This window comes from Triturus cristatus, chromosome 3_1 (genome assembly GCF_964204655.1).
Source record: "Triturus cristatus chromosome 3_1, aTriCri1.1, whole genome shotgun sequence".
NCBI lineage: Eukaryota > Metazoa > Chordata > Amphibia > Caudata > Salamandridae > Triturus > Triturus cristatus.
In genome coordinates this window covers 336,270,489-336,290,373 of record NC_140583.1, presented here as the reverse complement: position 1 = coordinate 336,290,373, position 19,885 = coordinate 336,270,489, and the positions used below count along the sequence as shown (strand labels likewise).

At 44.2% G+C, this 19,885-nt stretch overlaps 1 long non-coding RNA gene across 1 annotated transcript in view; it reads right to left on the bottom strand.

Annotated features, from left to right (window-relative positions):
• The window catches only part of LOC146860215 (uncharacterized), a 93,616-nt gene that overhangs the window by 73,382 nt on the left and 349 nt on the right, over nt 1-19,885 (bottom strand). The window lies entirely within an intron of this gene.

Here is a 19,885-nt window from a genome sequence, read left to right as displayed (position 1 = left end):
GATACTGCCTCGTTTTCCAACAGTAACTAATTTTTAGGAAATGTGAAATTTTAATTTTGTTTATTTGTTCAATATTGTGAATACAAATAATGTGTGTTGTGACATTTACTTCAAATAAAATAAACAGAACTTATACTACATAATAAAGTCCAAAGGATGAACACACGTTTATTGCCTACACACTATACGCATTTCATCAAAAATCAAAAGTTAAATTACTACAATCTCAGTATGCAGACTATCAGCTAGAGTGATTTCTCCAATTTTTTGATAATTCTAAATTTTGTAGCACTCAAAAGACCAGCAAGGGAGAAGGATACCTCAATAATCAATACTTGTCAAAATGTAAACTATGCAGAGAAGTCACATTAGGAAGTAGTCACAAAATAGAAGAATTATGAGGCACAATGAAAAATAATGAATGACTTTGACAATGGAATGTATGGAAAATCATGCATTGTAAAGACTTTTAAGCCAGTGTTACATAGTGTTGGCAACTGCTCACCCAAATACATTAGCAACACCTTTTGGGCTGCCCTCATATTTACACAGATATCATGCTCATGTATAGGCATACAATATACCCAATTTACAGCGCTGCACTATCTTCTGGCTAAGTTTGTGCTATAGAGGTGCCAAATACATACACACATAAGATTGTTTCTACAGATATGCTACAGATGACCTCATCAAGAACAAGTTCTAGAATTGGAGACACACACAACATGTGTCAGGTATCTTAGAAGAGACTTAGTTATATTGGCATCACTTCATGACCGAGAGGAAGTGCATTAATATTTATTCTCAAAATAAAAGACTGCTGGATTTATACAATAAAAGGTGCATGCTCTCTACCTACCCAACCCAAACTCTTGTTGGGTCTCTAGCTCAAACCAGGTGAGAGGGGAACCCTACGTTTTTATTAAAGAACCCCCACTCACAAACCTAGTTGGTAACATGCTTCATCATTAGGTTCCCACCCTGGTTGCCAAATGCTTCCAGGGTGTGATTTCAACACATGATTACAGCTGAGCTGTTTTTTTGTGAATAGTGCAAGTGTAAGTGGTTTAAAATGGACTCAGGGTCTCCTGCCATTAGAAGTATTCAATGCTTTTAGCCAGTTCAAACAAGATATTTCCATCCTTGGATTTCCTAGATGTTAGCGATCTGTTTCAGTGCATATGCCCAACCGCCTCACCTATGGATACTGGATCAAGAGTGATAGGTTGACATACAGACAATTCCTATGCTCTTTCCTCAATGTTCTAAAAATTAGCATAGTGCCTAGAAACAACTTCAGGGTGTTAGGATGATGAGAAATAAATATCAATATTAGAGTTTTTCTTGCTCCTTTAATTTCCATAATTTTCATATTCTGTGTGGACACCATTCATATTTTAGGTACTAGGTTAGGATTTTTATATAAACATTTTAAAATAGGTTCTGTTTCTTCAGTGCAATGCTGAAGTGTTTTATTTATTAAGGAAAGAGTGTATGGAGTTCCATTGTGTCCCAGAACTCATCTTGTCAGACTGATTGCTACCAGGAAACACTTCCCACACATAATTGCTCAGTGCTTTGTGTATGGGTTGCATTGATAAATTGTATTGGCACATTGACTAAGTCCTTGTGCCAGGGGTTAGAAAAATGACCTCGATAACTCTCTAAGAGTAGCCCCAGAGAACACTAAGATACTCACTTCTAGTACTAGGGCATGTTCAGAGAGACCAGAATTCATGGGAAATCATCAGACAATGAGTAACAATGAAGCCTGCTTAGTGCAGCCCTCGTAAGAAATTAATCAGAAACCTACCTTTAGGTAAAAACAACCTTGTCTCGCGAAGTCTCATAAAGAGGCAGCAGTGCTCCCTTAATTTGAAAGTGACTCCTCCTCATTTTCAGTAACTTAGTTACTTGAAGCAATTATTACACGTAATGTACAGAATTAATGAAAAGCAGTTTACTTATACTTTAAGAAAAAATAATGTTACATTAATGTATAAATTGAAAAATGTTTCTCAAAATATTTTATAATTAACTTATACATATTTTTATATAGTTTTAACATTAAAATATATTTATTTATATTTTAAACTAATTTAAATTATTTAATTTAACATTATTTCCTCTGGTGTTTTATATTAATTCCAGTATCATCAGTTAAGGGCTTCGCAACTGGCAGCAGTCCAGACTGCGAAGTTTTGTCATTCAGGCTTGCTTAAAGTAAAAATTATACTTTCAAAGGCCTTTTGTTATATAGGCCCCCTGGCCCAAGAAACACTTTGTGAACTCTATCAGTCCCTTCATTGAATCTACCACTGATACAGATGATATTTCGATTTTGGAGGATTTCAACTATCACCTAGAAAAACTGGAGGATTATGATACAGCCTCACTAGTCGACACTATGACCAGCTTTTCCCTGAGACAGATAGTGGAGCACACTACGCATGCGGCGGAACATACTTTAGATGGCATATTCACATCAAATCCATCCCTAAAGGTCTCAGAGGTTCTGCCCATTATATGATCATACCATAAAGCCATAATGTTCTCGGTTAGCACTTCGCAACACCTCCTGCGACCCCATAATACCGGTATTGAAAGGTCGTGATAGGAGGAATATCGACCCCCTTGCACTACAAGTGTCCCTAACCAACTCAAAGTCTGTATGGGTAACTGTGTGGGTGGAAATTTCTGGACTTCTGGTGCTACAACTTCCGGGACGGCAGGGACCAAACAACGTCTTTCCTGAGGAACACAAAGATTACTTCCACATACTACAAAGCTTTGCCTTGAAAAAGCCCACGGTCAATGGACCACTAGAGCGAAACACGTGTCGGCTAACTTTCGCTAGTCTGCTTCTCATTCTCACTAAAAACTCAAATAAAAACCACTCTCGAATAACACAAAAAGACGTTTGACAATTTTTCCAGATTCATTTTGACAACTCATAGTCTGACCTGGCTACAGATGCAAATAGGGCTGCCCTCAGGTTTTCTACCTGGATCAAAGCTGCGGTTGATTCTTTAGCCCCGGAAAAAACTTTTTTTCACTAGGCGGAAAAAACCTTCAGATCTCTGGTTCTCCAACAAATTGAGAACCCAGAAAGAAATATGCAGAAAGATGGACAGACACTGAAGAGCAAATTTCAGACTACTGGAAAAAACTAAATACACACAAACAATGTCTGACTACAAGTAACTGATAGTGTAAGAAAAAAGCATGTACTTCTCAGCAAAATAAATTGCAGGCTAAAAACTCCAGTAAAGAACTCTTTAGAACAGTCAAAAGCCTAGCCAAATTACCAAAGACCCCAAGTATGGACAGCAGTGTTGAAGTTTGCAATTCAATAGTTCTTTTTTAAGGATAAGGTGGAGATTATGTACAGATCCTTAAGGGATAGAGATGTTGCTTCTAATGGAATTGCTTCAGCATTTCCCTCCCCATCTAACCTGTTTTTCTCCTTTTCCCCACCCACTGTGGAACAGATATTTCTGGCGTTTAGGACATCAAATTCTGGAGCTCCATCGGATCCATGCCCCCCGAGAATATTGCATCTAGCTCCTGAACTTATTAGTGAACAATTGGGGGCTGTATTCGAAGAGATTACCAGCTCAGGTATTTTTCCCGATGACCGGAAAATAGCCTTGATCCTTCCACTTCTTAAGAAACCCAATCTAGATCCAGTCTATTCCAGCAGCTACAGACCAAAATCAAGACTACCTTTCCTGGCAAAGGTACTGGAAAAAGTACTAAATTCCCAACTCACAGCTTTTATCTCATCAGCAGAACCTTTAGATCGCTCTATGTGGCTTACGGGACAGCCTTACTCATGGCGGCCATAGAGCTTAGAGCAATCATGGACACTGGTGGCAAAGCTGTCCTGATTTTTATTAGATTTATTAGCAGCTTTTGACACAGTGAACCATGATATACTGATCAAAAGGCTGTCAGATGTAGGATTAAAAGAGACAACCCTGAAATTGATTAAATCATATTCATCCAACAGGGTACAATGTGTACAGACAGGAGCTTTCTCTTCGGAGCAATTCATGCTCCCCTGTAGGGTGCCATGGGGCTCTTCTCTAAGCCCTACGCTGTTCACCCTTTATGTTATCCCCCTAACTGAAATTATCAGGCAGTTTGGTTTCTCAGTAATTAATTAGTAATTATAATTGTCAAGACACTATATTTTGTAAAACAATGTGATGTTTATAAAAGCAGTGAAGCTGTGTATGTAGGCACCCCATGGCCACGGTGTGTCTAGGAATATTCAAATATGACAGCCTGGATGTTGGCCTGGTGCACTGAAATAATTAGGACTGATACCTTAGAGTTTTACGATCATTTGTGATGAGATGTTCTGATTATCATATATTCTGATCATATCTCTTCATGCTCACCAAATCTATAATGGCTTAATGATGACACTGATGTAGCATCTTGTTAGACATTCAGAAAGATTGGTTCTGTTTCTGTAAGAATCCTGCAATGCTGATACATAAATGTTGCCTCACTATAGCCAGCCATCTCAACTGCCTTTTCCTGATACCCAATGCTAAATGGAAGGGTGTAAACGAGTGTAGAGATCAGTTACCAATATCTCACATGGTGTAACACAGCCTGGTTGTAAGGGAAAGGATTTCTCCATGGAGAAAATTATTTTCCCAGCCAACAGAGAACAATAAATATGTATTTGAACAGGGGAGCCCATTTCACCTGTGGGAAGTTCTCCATTATGGAGAACTCCAACAGCGGCAACAAGAGCCCACTTCAAAAGTCACTTGACCTTACCAGGAGTCCACCTGAAAATCTGTTTCTGAGAATGTTGATGATTTGCAACGAATAGGAAAACAAATAGAAAAATTATGCTGTGGCACAGATCTAAGCCCATACATTTATTGTAATCTGACTGGCAAAAAATATTAAAGTTTCAGAAAACAAAATGAAAGCTTGAACTAGATGAATTACTCATGCCTGACAATGGGCAACTTGGTTCACAGGCACTGACTGCCCTGGGTTGGGTTTATTGACCTCTGTGCCTCTGATACAGGCCACTTTTCAGAGTAGATACTGCTCTATTGTTTCTGATGCTGTTGTTAATTATGTTGTTGCACCCAGAAACATACATTTGTTAAGTGTAGTCTGCTTTCAGTTGATCTCAATATGGCACTTTAAAAGCATATTTCTGTCGCTTGCTCTAATATGTCCAGTGAGAGGATCGGTCTGTACCACAATTTATAATATTCAGTCTGGATTGTACGTTGGTCAAGAAGTACAACTCAGGTGGTTGTACTGCAACATAGGATTATATAGATCCCTTGTACTGACAGCATGAGCACAGGTTTAGGTTTTTTAAGCTGGGTCAAAGTATTACTCAGCGGCACTCTACGCACTCAAACCAGGTTGCAAAAGCAACTGCAAGCTAGCATCACCAGCCAACACCCACGGACCATTCAGCTGTCACCGCTGCCGCCACTCCTGCAGCACCGCCAAGACCACGGATCCAGTACAACCCACCTGCAACAACGCGACTGCACCAAAGACCCTGCAATGCATCCTCCTCAACATCTGATCCCTCCACAAACACCCCAATAACGCAGCCCGAACCTTGCACAGATGGATCTTCGACTGCGCCAACACCATAACCCCCCTCAAGAAGAAGAAGAACACACATGCCAGGAAAGCCAGCTGGTTCACCACCGAACTCCGAGAGTCCATACGCACATGCAACCGCATCGAAAAGGCCCGGAGGAACTCCAAATCTACAGAAGCCCACAACAACTTTAGAGCCGCCACCAACGCCCACTACCAACTCATAAGAAATACAAGAAAGAAAGCGATCAAAGACAGAATCTCCATGCATACGCACAACAGCAGAGAACTCTTCAGCATCATCAAGGAGTACGCCCAACCCATCAGCGAGTCCACAGACATTCCTCCCTCACAAGACCTCTGCGACAAACTCAGCACCTTTTTCCACCACAAAATCAAGAACATTTCGACAAAGACAGCCAACACACAGAACCCTCACCAACCACCCCGACACCTTGAAGCCAATGATTGACAGTTGGACAGCCCTCAGCACCACAGACACACGGAAGATGATGAAGTCAACCCACTCCAGGGCCCCCACGGACCCCTGCCTCCACCACATCTTCAACAGAGCCGCCAACACCATCGCCCCATGCTTCGCCACTCCATCAACCGCTCCCTCACAAACGCCTCCTTCCCCTATGACTGGAAGCACGCTGAGATCAACCCCCTCCTAAAGAAACCCTCGGCAGACCCCACCGACCTCAAGAACTACAGACCCATCTCCCTGCTCCCATTCCCAGCGAAAGTCATCGAGAAATCCATCAGCAGCCAACTAGCCACCTTCATCGAAGAGCACAACATCCTTGACTCCTCCCAATCCGGCTTCAGAAAGAACCACAGCACAGAAACTGCCCTCTACGCCGCTACACATTACATCGGCTCCCTTCTGGACAGAGGAGAGACAGTAGCCCTCATCCTCCTTGACCTTTCAGTGGCCTTCGACACAGTCTCTCACCGCACCCTAACATGCAGACTTCACTACGCAGTGATCTGGGACAAAGCCCTCAACTGGATCCGCTCACTCCTCTCCGGCAGAACGCAGCGGGTCAGACTCCCTCCCTTCCTCTCGGACCCCACACGACCACCTGCAGAGTCCCCCAAGTATCCTCCCTCAGCCCCGGGTTGTTCAAAATCAACATGGCTCCCCATCGTCAGAACCCATGGACTGAACATTGTTTCATACGCAGACGACACCCAAGTCATCCTCTCCCTATCCAACGAACCCAATGCAGCCAAACACAATTTCCAAGAAGGCATGGAAGCAGTCGCCAAATGGATAAAGAGCAGCTGTCTACAACTCAACACGGACAAAACAGAAGTACTCATCATGGGCCCACACCCTGACACCTGGAACGACACCTGGTGGCCCCCCGCCCTCCGAAGTCTGCCCACCCCCATGGACCATGTACACAACCTTGGAATCCTCCTGGACTCTAAACTCAAAATGGACCACCAGATAACTCAGTCGCATCCTCGTGCTTCCACACCCTCCGCCTCCTATGCAAGACCTTCAAATGGATCCCCCTCGAACACAGAAAGACCGTCACACACACCCTTGTCACCAGCAGACTTGACTACGGCAACACACTCTACGCTGGAATCATCAAAAACCTCACCCGCAAACTTCAAAACATCCAGAGCACAGCCGCCAGACTAATCCTCAACCTGCCACGACACTGCCACATCACCCAGCACCTGCGCACACTCCACTGGCTCCCCATCAAGGCAAGAATCACCTTCAAGATTCTCACCCACGCACATGATGTTAAAGATTTTAACATCATGTATCTTAACACTCGATCTGTTGTTAAGCATCAACTGGAAGTTTTCAATCTATTGGCCACTGATGCACCAGATATGCTGTTTTTGGCCGAAACAAGGCTTACAGAGGAATCTTCCCCTGAGATATTAGCAGCTCTTCCTGGAGATTATTTTTTTTTACATACAAATAGATCTTCAGAAAAAAGAGGGGGTGGGGTGACTGTTGCTATCAAGAAAGGATTACCTTTTACCGCCATTTCTCTTCCTGAAATTACCTTGGTTGTTAATCTTGTAGTCAAACTGGATTCCCATAACAGTACGCTGGTATGTGCCCTATTGTACAGACCTCCTACAGTGATGAAAGAATTTCCTAAAGTCTTAGCTAATAACATTGCATCTCTGACTGTAGATTACGACAAAGTTTTGGTATTAGGTGACTTGAATTATTGGGCGAATGAGGTGGAAGGGGGTACGCTATCAAGGAAACTAACGGAGTCCCTTGCTAGCTTAAATCTTACTCAACACATTCACTCCCCACACACATTAAAGACCATATACTCGACCAAGTGTGGTCTATCAATCTCACACTCCAGAATCTGACTATCCACCCTTGTGTATTGTCACACCATTACAGTATCAGCTTTACTCTGAATGATATATCATTGCCTAAGCCGTCACCTCAATTAAAAGCTACCTTCAGAAATTGGAGTCGGATTGACATGAAATCCTTTTTGGATACTCTATCTCATGAGCAGCCCACCTCTGAAGAAAAGTAAGATAGCTTTGAGAGGGGGATCACTAACTGGCAACTTAATGCTTTAGATATTCACACCCTTATACAGACTAAGATCTCCCGTTTAAGGCAACACGTAGCATCTAAATATTTCACCTCTGATCTAAAAATTCTAAAACTCAACGCACGTCAAGCTGAAAGGAAATGGCGTAAAACGTATTCAGCAGAGGATAAAAAGCAATATACTGTAGGCTTAATTACTTATGAAAGTGCCATTCTGGAGACTAAGAGAGTCTTCTTTACTAACAAGGTACTCAATTCTGATGATAGGTCAAAAGAAATTTTTAAGATTGTGAAGGAGATATTTAATCCTGGTCGTATGACTCCTCCCATCACTGCTACCCAGAGACTTTGCAACGATTTGAATTCCTTCTTTGTGGAAAAATAAAAACAATTCAAGATTCAATCGATTCTCATCATAGTAGCTCAGATGACCCTTTGGATCCCCCCAATGCTTCCTCTCTGACTATTTTCCCTTGTCTAGACAGGAAACTCCTCTCTGATCTTATGAAGAAGGTAAAATCAGGCTCCCCTAAAGAGGTATGTCCTACTCACATACTAAAAGCCATCTATCTGGCTTTTCCAGATACTATTCTTGAGCTTTTGAATCTCTCTCTTTCCCTGCGGTCTTTAAGGAAGCAGTGGTTATTTCACTGCAAAAAAAAGCAGGGCTTGGACCCTCACAAGCTGGAGAACTACAGACCTATATCTCTCCTTCCTTCCCCGCTAAATTATTGGAGACTCATGTAGCCAGCTATTTTAGCTCTTTATTAGAAGCCACCAACTTCTTTGTTACCCATCAGGCAGGCTTTCATCCATCGCACTCCATTGAATCCATTATTCTATCTGATATATATGACTTTAAAGGTCAGGCTGACATAGACTGCACTCAGGCCCTGATTCTCCTAGACCTGTCTGCAGCATTTGATACCGTGAACCACGAAATACTGTTGAATCGCATTGCCGCAGAGGGTCTTGAGGCTTCTGCCTTGGATTGGTTCAGATCTTTTCTAGAGGGCCGCAAGCAATTGGTGTGGCTCTCTCCTTACAACTCTAACACTGTAGATATGAGATGTGGAGTCCTGCAAGGTTAGTCTCTTTCACCGAATCCTTTCAATGTGTATATACGCACCACTCATTTCCAGTCTACGGCAGATGGGGATTAAGATATACAATTATGCTGCTGACATGCAGCTAATATTTACCATTGAAGACTCAACCAACTCAGAGGAATTTGTTAGGAATTCCATGTTGTTCATCCAAAATTGGATGAACAACAACCAGTTAAAACTGAATTCTGAAAAAACTGAAATAATTGTACCCAAAAACAAACGTATGCATTGGACACCCACACATTGGCCTCTGGAGCTAGGCGCGACACCACTCCCTAAGCCGGTGATTAAGAGCTTGGGCATACAAATTGACTCAGATCTCTATGAGGTCTCAGATTGGCTCGGTCATCTCTGCCTGTTTTGTTCAACTCCGAAAGCTGAGTAAGATCAGAAGATTCTTTAGCAGAGAGGCCAGCATTCAAATTATTATCGCCTTGATCCTTTCCAAAATCGACTATGGAAATGCACTATATCTTGGCCTCCCACAAAATCAGAAGCATCGTCTTCAGATGATACAGAATCAAGCAGCCAGAATTATCTGTCAAAAAGATAGACAATGCCACATTTACTGGCTACTGTTTACTTTAGCCCATAACTAGATTGCTTCTGGCTTGAATCCCCTCTACTGAAATCATAGCGCCAAGAGACCTTTTGGTGAACGTGCGCTTTAGAAATACCTACCTAACCTAACATAACACAAAGCCCTACACAACACCGGACCAGCATACCTGAATAGCTGACTCACATTCCACGCACCTCAAAGGACCCTACAATCAGCCCAGCTCTCCCACACAGTGGTCCCTCACACCAGAAAGACCAGGTCGGGAGGCCGCTCCTTCTCCTTCCTCACGGCCAGAGCCTGGAACGCCCTCCTGCTCCACCTCAGACAGACAACATCACTCCCCAGCTTCATAAGGGACCTCAAAAGATGGCTCTTTGATAGACCTCCTCCTTGATGGAGAGGACCCTGCACCTCCCTCCCCGCCCCCCCCCCAGCGCCTTGAGACCCTTATGGATGAGTAGTCACGCTCAACAGAACCATGATTGATTGATGGAGTATTGATGGAAACTAAGGAGAGTACAACTCTCATTTGCATGGCAGGGAGATAGAAAGCTGAGCAAGATCTTCTACTATCCCAGGTTGCACGAGAGCTGAAGAGCCTCAATCCAGCCCCGTGCTGCCTATGCCCACAGACAGCACTCACTGTTTATAAGTCTCATTTCTGTTGTCCACTATTTTTCACTTCACCCTCGGAATATCTGCAACCAAACGTCCAGGGCAGGCTTGTGCTTTCATTGTGTTTCTGCAGGCATCGGTTGACAGTGTGTGTCAGGCAAGTCAGGCAGTACAGGTGCATGTACTGAGCTGGACCTGAGACTGCTACACCTGAACCTGATGTGACTGGACAGCAAGCCTGTGCAGCTCAACACAATTCTTCTTATCACATCTCTTCCCAAGTACCTCCTGCTGGCCCCACATCCTGCAAATTTCGGAGGAAGGAAAAAAGCAAGTCCAGGAACGCCCCCTGACCTGCCATTGCATACATAAATGATTTATCACCAACACTAATTGCACATTGCTGCAGCTGGAAACAGGCACAAACATGCACAACTTGTTTAGCTGCCAAGTGTTCATCTAGCTTAAGTACAAAATACTATGCTTGGACGACATTTAAAACATTTCCTACTTTCCATATGTGCTCTATAGTGCAGCACAGTAGGTAAAAAAAGGAGAAATTAAAACATTTCTCCTTTTAACAGCTGGGGCCTTATTGCGCATGACAGTGCCGGTGCTAGTTGCCGACGTGTGCCAGAGTATGTTTGTGTTTATGTGTGTTTACGTCTATGCGCTAATACAATATGCGTACAGACACAAACGCACATAAACACAGAGCTCAAAGTCTGTGCCTACATCACGACGGCATTACAGATTGATCCTCTGTAATTCCGTTGGGCGCATACTCTGGCACACATCAACAATTAGCGCTGGCGCTATCATCGGTAATACGGCCCCTGATTTCAAATGGCATTATTTTTGGGTGCAACCACTGTCTCAAATTTTCGTTAGATATGGTTTTGCATCAAAAAGCATGAGTGGTTGCATGGAAATGCCCATACCACCCATGAAATGCCCCATGGCGCTAATGCAATCCAGAGATGGGTGCCTCTTTGCATTACCTTTTGGCAACTTTCCAGGGCAAAACAAGTTTTGCCCTGGAAAGTAAATAACAAAAAAATCATTTTGTGCTGGTTTGTGTTTGACGCACACAACTCAAAATGTTGGTAAATCTGCCCCTGTGTGTGTTGTATTATTGAAAACCCAGGAGCAAAACAAGTATTTGTAAACGCCAAGAGGAATACATTTTTATTGACAAAGGTCTCACTTTGCACACGTGGCAATGTATGTAGTATTACATTGATTTGTGAGGAATTTGTGACTCCTGCACAAATTGTTGCCAGAATTCAGATCTACCAGGCCCAGCTATGATGACCAGCCGCTTCAGATTTACTCTGAGGGAAAGAGATGATAGGGGCTTGGTTAGGTTGCTGGTGCATATTTCGAGGCTTACTTACAGCTCGTCAGGGCAGTGCTCTTAGATTCCAAATCTTTACCTCAATCAGAGCATGTTCCCAATGAGCTAGCTCACTCTGAGCTCACCGTCTGCATGGTTATCGATGCTAACAGGTTGTTCGCCTCAGTCACAATGGGTGGGGGTCAGAAGGGGGGCTTCCTTCGCTAGCACTGGAGGGGACAGAGGTCTCCTACCATCATCAACAAGTGCAAGCAGCGCTCTCGGAGCAGCCCATAATCAGCAGCACTCATACTTCGCTCACCGTCACGATCACTTCTTTTCCAGGCTTCCACTACACCCCTTACATAATGAGCACAGTCGCTTTCATAACACCGCCCTCTAAGACTAGACTCCAGTGCTGGCAGCATTTGCCCCTCTCTTTGAAAGGTACCTGGGCATGATTTAGCAGAATGTCTACTAGTATGCATTTAATGACCCGAGACCCAGGGACGGCTGCCGGGTGCACGTGAAGCAGTCTCGTACGAGACACAGCAAGCTCCGGGGTAGTACTAGGTTACAAGCAATCCGAATATCGGGGACACAGAGGGGCCGGGATATCACTGAACATAGCTCTCTCCTCATTGATTGCCTGCACAAGCTGGTGCCAGGAGCTCAGTCTAAAAACAGAAGGGAAATTACGTTTTCTTTTTAAACAACGTGCTCTCAGCTTTCAGTTTGTGTGAGCTTTATTAATCCTGTAGGCTAAACTCTTATGAGTGGCCCTTTGCTGGGCTTCATAACGCATCATTTGAAGTGAGAGACAACCAAATTCACCATGTGATTTGTGGGGACCTGAGCAAAATACAGACTGGCTGGGCCCCTAAGGACCCCGTGACTATAGCCCTGCATCCAATGACCACTATGAAACGGTCTGCACCCACTGGTCCACTGTGGGGCCCTAACTCCCCTCCAGGTAATTGCAATCCGCCTCTTACGCTTCTTGGGGTGAACAATATTCGCCAACAAAGAATGCTGAGGAAATTCTCACAAGCCAGAGCAGTGGTCCTCTGTAATCTACCCACCATGACTGACCAGAAGGCTCCTGCCATTGCACAGTCCCATGCCAAGTGCATAAAGTCAGCATCCACAAAACCACAACGGGGACGAGAAAACAATCGTATTGTATCATTACATGCTCTCAGAGGTCACATATGTACAATGTAAAACATTTAAGTGTATCAACTTAAAGCAGGCATTGCCAGACACAGATTTTAAGAACGTGCAGACCCTGATCCAATCTACATCCCAGCCTGCTGAACCCATAGCTGCCTGTAAACCCCATCCGCCTGCCTTGCCTTATACATCAAGGAGATAAGATGACTCGCTGAACCCAAGGCCAACAGCGCACCCAGTACAGCCAAATCCGATGGCACCGCTGGAAAAGATAACCAGATCTCCATAGCTATCTCATTAACACTTGTGTAAGTACAAGTTGAGACTGTGCATCCTCAAACGCGATAAAGATATTATTAGGATACAGATCCCTGCCCAGTTCAAACCTTCGTCATCCCAAGCCTGAAACAAAATTGCTCCCTCTAGTTGGCAGAATGGGGCCAGCACCCAAGACGGTAGTTCCCTATGAAAGAGAGCCTTCTTAATTACTACCGTGACTACTCTCTGCCATATTGCAGCGGTCTGAAGCACTATGTTAGAGACACCAGACAGCACACCCAAGCCTGCCATCAACATCACCGGGAGCTCTCCATCCTTCACCATTTCTCTGAGCAAAGCTTTTACCCAGTTCTCAACCAACTATTTAATTGGATGCGGCGTTTGAAACGCATTATAGTAGAATTCCAGGTTTGGCACTCCAAGCCCAACATCTTCATACCCCCTCATTAACATCATACGAGCCATTCTGCTTAACTTACCTGCCCATATGAGTGAGGTGAGGAGCACATTTAACCTCTGAAAAACTCCAGCCAGCAAGGGAAACAACAAGTTCTGAATGGTGTACAAACATTGAGCAGCAGCACCATCTACGACACCCCAATTCTTCCATGAGAGACAACAGCAGAGTGTTCCAAAACCGTACCGAAGCACAGCACTCTCTCAACATTATAACACAATTGTTTTTTCGTAGTATGCACCACCATCTTCCCCAAGTATCGGAAACGTTCAACTTTCAACCTCAACCCCAGATCAGGGTTCTGCTCTGAAGGGACCCACACCAACTCAGCCATAGGGAACAACAATGACTTTGTCCTATTAATTCTGAGACCGGATACATCACCAAAGACACCCAAGAGCTGTAGCACCACACCCATTTATTCCATCGGGCACCCACATTAAACAGAGCATCATCAGCATAAAGGGCTATTACCTGGCTGTTCTGCTCAAGTTGAATTCCCCAACCATGCATAACCAGACGGACATGAATGGTCAACGGTTCCACTGCCAAGGCAAACAAAAAGTGGACAATCCTTTCCAGTTCCACGCTTAATGTCCCACTGAGCAAAGCAATAATGTCCCATCCAGACCCATGCACCAGGGTTAGTATTAAGCAGTCATATCCAGGCCCGAAACCGAGCACATAACCCCATAGCCTGCTTTATCCCCAAAAGATACCTCCAGTCCACCGTATCAAAGGCCTTTGCGATATCGATTGAAGCCAAAGCCATTTCCTCCCAGGCACCTTCTACCTCGAGTAACACATGCGTCAATATTTGCAGATTCATGGTTGTGCTGCGACCAGGAATAAATCCACATTGAACATTATGGACCAAACAACTCATTGCTGTGGGCAGAGGATTGGCCAATAGCTTACATAAGATATTATCATTATTAGTGGGCAATACGCTGCCAGATCTGACCTGTCCCCACCCGACTTAAGCATCATACATATAATACCCTCTTGCACGCTTGGCAGGAGCACCCCTGACTCTCTGGCTTACAAGAACACCTCAAGTAATCTTTGAGTCAACACCGCTGAAAATAGTTGATAAAATTCAGCAACACACACATCCCCCTGGGTGCTTTATTTATTGGTAAAATTTGTAGAGTCACCCGCAGCTCCTCCAGCATAATATCTGCCACAAGCTCTCCCCATCTTTGTCTCTCCCACCCTGGGAATGTTTAAGGGCACCAGATAAGCATGAACGTGATCCAACTTGCTGCTAGTACCCCCTAAATATAGCCCCTCCAGGTGACGCTGAAAGGTTGCCACAACCGTCTCCCTCATTGCCGCTAATACACCGTCTCGTCTATCAGGTGAAACACCACTGAAGCACTGGTCTCCCTATGTAGTAGCGAAGCCAAGAGCCTGCCCGACTTATCACCCTCACGGTGCAGGCACTGCCAGTACTGGTACATGTGTATGCATCCAGTCTGTTCTGTTTTTTGGCGATGCTCTGCCGAGCCCTCAGTTCCTCCCTCTGACTCTCCGGGTTAGTCATGTCCTGATCCTGCAAGAATGCCAATTCACTCTCCTCCAATTGCAGTTCCCACTGGAGCTGCCTGTGCATCCCACAGGTTGACCCCAAACATTGACCTCACATGGTGGCTTTTATAGCCTCCCACTCATGGTAACTGGACCCTGTGGTGCCTGAGTTAGTTTCCAAATAGTCTGTTAGTGCATGCGAAAATCACCGGGACTCACCATAATTGTGTTTGCGCCCTCAATCCCCAGCCAGTTCACAGAGTACCGGTGAGTGATCAGTTAGAAACCAAGCTCTTATCTAATCTGCTGTAAGTGTTATGTATGGGTGAGTGACAGGCAAACACTCTATTCAACAGCCGGGGAGCCCTCACAGACAGTCTATTTGCCTCCCCATCCGGGACACAGTTGTAGTCCCGGAGCCACAATATCAGACTATCAAGGTCTGAACCCAGCATTTCCTGAATCATGAAGAAGAACTGGGGATAGCCCACATTGGGGGCATATAAGTTAGCCAAGGATATGGCCTTCCCATCCAGCTGGCCCTCTAAGATGACATACCTTTCAGCTCTCCATGTGGGGTACCTCAGGGGTCATTTCTGAGCCCCACTCTTTTTAATCTGTATGTTGAGCCCCTAGCTGCAATCATTAGGAACTGTGGGTTTCTGCCAGTCTCTTACGCTGACGACACCCAAATAGTGGTGTGGATCAAAAATACTGTCAAAGAGACGGCAGAAAAATGTCAAAACTGCATGATACGAGTTAATCAATGGATGCAGAGTAACTGTTTAAAGTTAAATGGAGATAAAAGTGAAGTTATGTTGCTAGGTACTGACATGGAAATTTGGTTCCCGGAGTGGTGGCCACACAGTCTAGGCCATCGCCCATTGCCAGTAAACAAAGTGAAAAATCTTGGTTTCATACTAGACAACAAACTGACTTTTGACGCCCAGTCCAACAAACTGGCATCAACCATTTGGTACATTCTGAAAATAATAAGGAGGCTCCTGCCATTTATCTCCTTAGATTCTCGCAAAACGGTGGTAACAGTCCTGGCCTTATCAAGGCTTGACTACGGGAATGCTTTGTATGCTGGGATACAGGCTCAGCACCTAGCAAAACTACAACGCCTGCAAAATGCTGCGGCAAGATTGATTCTGGACATTCCCAGGTCTGAGCCAATTACACACAAACTAAGATCCCTACACTGGCTACCAATGGAAAGAAGAATAAAATTTAAGTCGGTATGCTTGGCCTATAAGGCCCTGCATGGGAGTGACTCTCAGTTTTTAAAAACTCATTTACGGCTGTATGAGCCATCCAGGAATCTCCGTTCTACCCAAGCAAAACTGATCCAGATCCCAAGATACAAACAGGTCAGGTGGGGGGGGAAAGCTTTCTGCTACACGCAGCAAGGGCCTGGAACCTCCTCCCAATCACAATCAAAAACAGTCCCTCTATGCTGTCATTCAGGAAAGTGGTAAAAACCTGGTTGTTCTCCTCCACTTAGACCAAGCTGTGACATTTCTCGGGTAGTCTCTGTCTCTATGCAGCGCTAAGACACCCACGGGCATACGTGCGCTTTATACATTTTTTATCAAATCAAAATCAAATCAAATACCTCCCCTCTATGACCGCCTCCATGTATGTGGGTGCAAAGGTGTTCACCAGAGCTACCCATACCAACACCCCCCAAGCATAGGCCGACTAGGAAGCATTAAATACCCACCCTTTCCATTTTTTTCGTTTCCTCTCAACTTATGCATCATTGAGGTGTGTCTCCAGGAGACAAGCAATATTCACTTTGTGTTGTTACAAGAAGGATAACTACCTATACCGTTTAACATATTTGCAGGTGCTGGGCGGCAGAATACAAGCAGTCCGCTGGCTCCATCAAGATGGCAGTCTAGGGCATAGAAGTCAAACCAGGTCCCCCACTCTTCCTCTGCCACCAGGGGGGATGCAACAATCTTGCTGCCAGCCCGTTGGGGTCCAAGCACTCACCAGTCCGCTTTCAGGCCCCACATGGGGCACCAAGAACTGACTCAGCTATCCCCAGGCTTCCCCGATCCCGCCAACCAGGGAGAGGGAGCCAACATGCCTCGCTCCAGTCGCCAGGGATGTCCGCCTCCCCGTTCAGCCCTCAATAGACCTGCGCTCACCCCACCAGCCTCGCCAACAGGGTCTCTAACTTCGCTCCGGTCAGGCCCCTCAGAAGGGCAGACTCCGTCGCTGCCAGCTAGGCCAAGGCAATGCAGCCCAGGGCCCAGCACATTGACAGCTGCCAAATGTGGCCACACCAGAAACTGCTCAAATTATTCCCCTGTGTCAGAGCAATATTATGCTAGTAATTTTTTAGTTTGTAGGATGTACGGGATGCAGGATGGTACAGGATTATAGACGGGCGGGCCTGAGCTACAGGGAACTGCGTTCGGTTGGCCATCTTGCCAGGCCACGCCCCTGCCCAGGTCTAATTATAAACCACATTCTTATATGTATGTGAATAATTGATGCACTATCAGACTATAATACAGCAAATGTTATATGTTGTGCATGTACAATCAATACTAAATGCAGCATGCATTTATAAATGAAAAATGTGGACTTCGTACATTAATATTCGAATAAATGAAATGCAATGGAATTACATAAGCAGACACGCAAAGATCACATCAATGCCCAGCATCCCAGGCTTTCCACATCAACCCAAAATGGAGACAAAAGTGAAGCTAGGCACACAAAACAACAGAGTACACAAAGTTGCTTCAAGATCCTAGTAGGCCTTGCCTTACACTGCTTGAAACAGTATTCTTCCTTCCTGACTTATGTTATCAACTTTTTGCCAACTGCTGAAAATGAACCAAACTTATAGAACATGTAGTGGGTGCTCCAATCAGGAAGATCAACCAGTGTCCACTCTCAATGTGCTTCTCAATGTAGTAAGTAGATTAGATAGGCATCCGGACACGTCTTCAGGTTACAAGACAGATTTATCAGGATAGCACAGCAGAGATAAAGCACTTCGCTAGCTGACCAGACCATCAACTGCCAAGACTGGAACATTCACAAACCAAATAGAACACTCATAGGTAGTAAGGGAGGTTGAGAAGACATAAACACAAAGAATGGACTACTGACCCCAAGTAGCCATAACAAAGCAAGCACATATATACAACATATCTTCTTCCTTTACAGAAAACACAATAAACGCTTCAAACACCCAACAAAAGCTTAAAGCACGAAAAGGAAAAGCAAGAAAACATAAAACATGTAGGAGGTCAACGACCTCTTGGACTTCCAGATGACGAAAGCAAAGGGCAGGATAAGAAGAGGATCACAATGAGAATCATGACGAATATCACGATGACATGAGCACCTTCTTCCCTTCGATTGACAAAAAACAAAAAGAGACAGTCTACTCTCTACAATCCGTCCTTGTGGCCAACGGGAAGAGACAGCTTACGTTCTCCAATCAGTTTTCGTCTGTCGCAGCTTACTGCACACAGTTGAAGATATAAAAGTTCAACAAACGCCTCTAATGCTCAACAGTTCTGGAAGAATGCTCCCTAAGAAACATTTTAGCCAGATTTCTTACAGTCCAAAATGACGTTCTGGTTCTTTTCTTGGGTTAAAGGCCTCTCGATGTAGTTCGGGCCTCTACATTAGACTTAAAATTAAATTTCTTTGTTGACAAACTGTCTCAGTACTAAGGGCTAAAAGACCCGGCTCTAGTCGCGGAACATTTGTCCCGGTAGAAAGAACCTCCATGTCACGATTTTGTCTCGTGGTACTGGAACTCTTGTCGTCACAACTCTAGGTCGTGAACTCTCCTGGTCAAATGACGCATTTTTCCTTTCTTTTCCTATCCCGGTACTGATTTTATGACAACTGTTGTCTCCCGCTAGATAGGTTGGAACTTTAGTTCTCTCATTTTTGGTTTCTGGTTTCGCCGGTCCTGGGACTACCATTGTCCTCTCCCAGTCGTGGTCCAAGGCACACTTCCTTAGTCCTTACTTTTCCCTGAAACAGGGTTAGGGTTGCAATATCTACCCTAAACAAATATTTAAATAGGAATTCCACTTTGCAATTTTTCCACTTGCATTTCATCTCGTGAAAATACAGTCTTTCAAACCAACTTTTCATTTACTTTGCAATTTTTCCATTTGCATTTCAACTCTTTAAAATTTACAAAACTTCAATACTTTTGAAAGGTGGCATCTTTTCTTATCCTTTATCTGCCACACCTGCTTTTGAACTGCTCTCTGTGAACGCTAGAATTAAGTGAATTACACTCTCCAAAGGTTGATGCTGATTGATGAAAGAACTCCTCTTGCGCTTCTTCGCTACTATACTAAATATATGTGCTATTGAACGTCACCATTAGAACAATTTACTGTTCCAGTTCTTAACATAACAGGTTTATATCTTTGACCCAGTTCTCACTTTTACTCTTTCTGCCATAGTTCTATTCCAGCTTACGAAGAGCCAAGCAGCCATAGGTTTAATTATTTTAAAGTATTATTTCCTTGTCACACTCCTTCTGCCAAGTAAAAATAGCAAACCATATTATGAAACACAAATTTCAAAAAGTCCTCCGAACATCCAGCAGGTGGCACTCTCGTAAATGGATTATTATCCTTAAAATCGGCGGTTCTCTCGTAAACAGTTA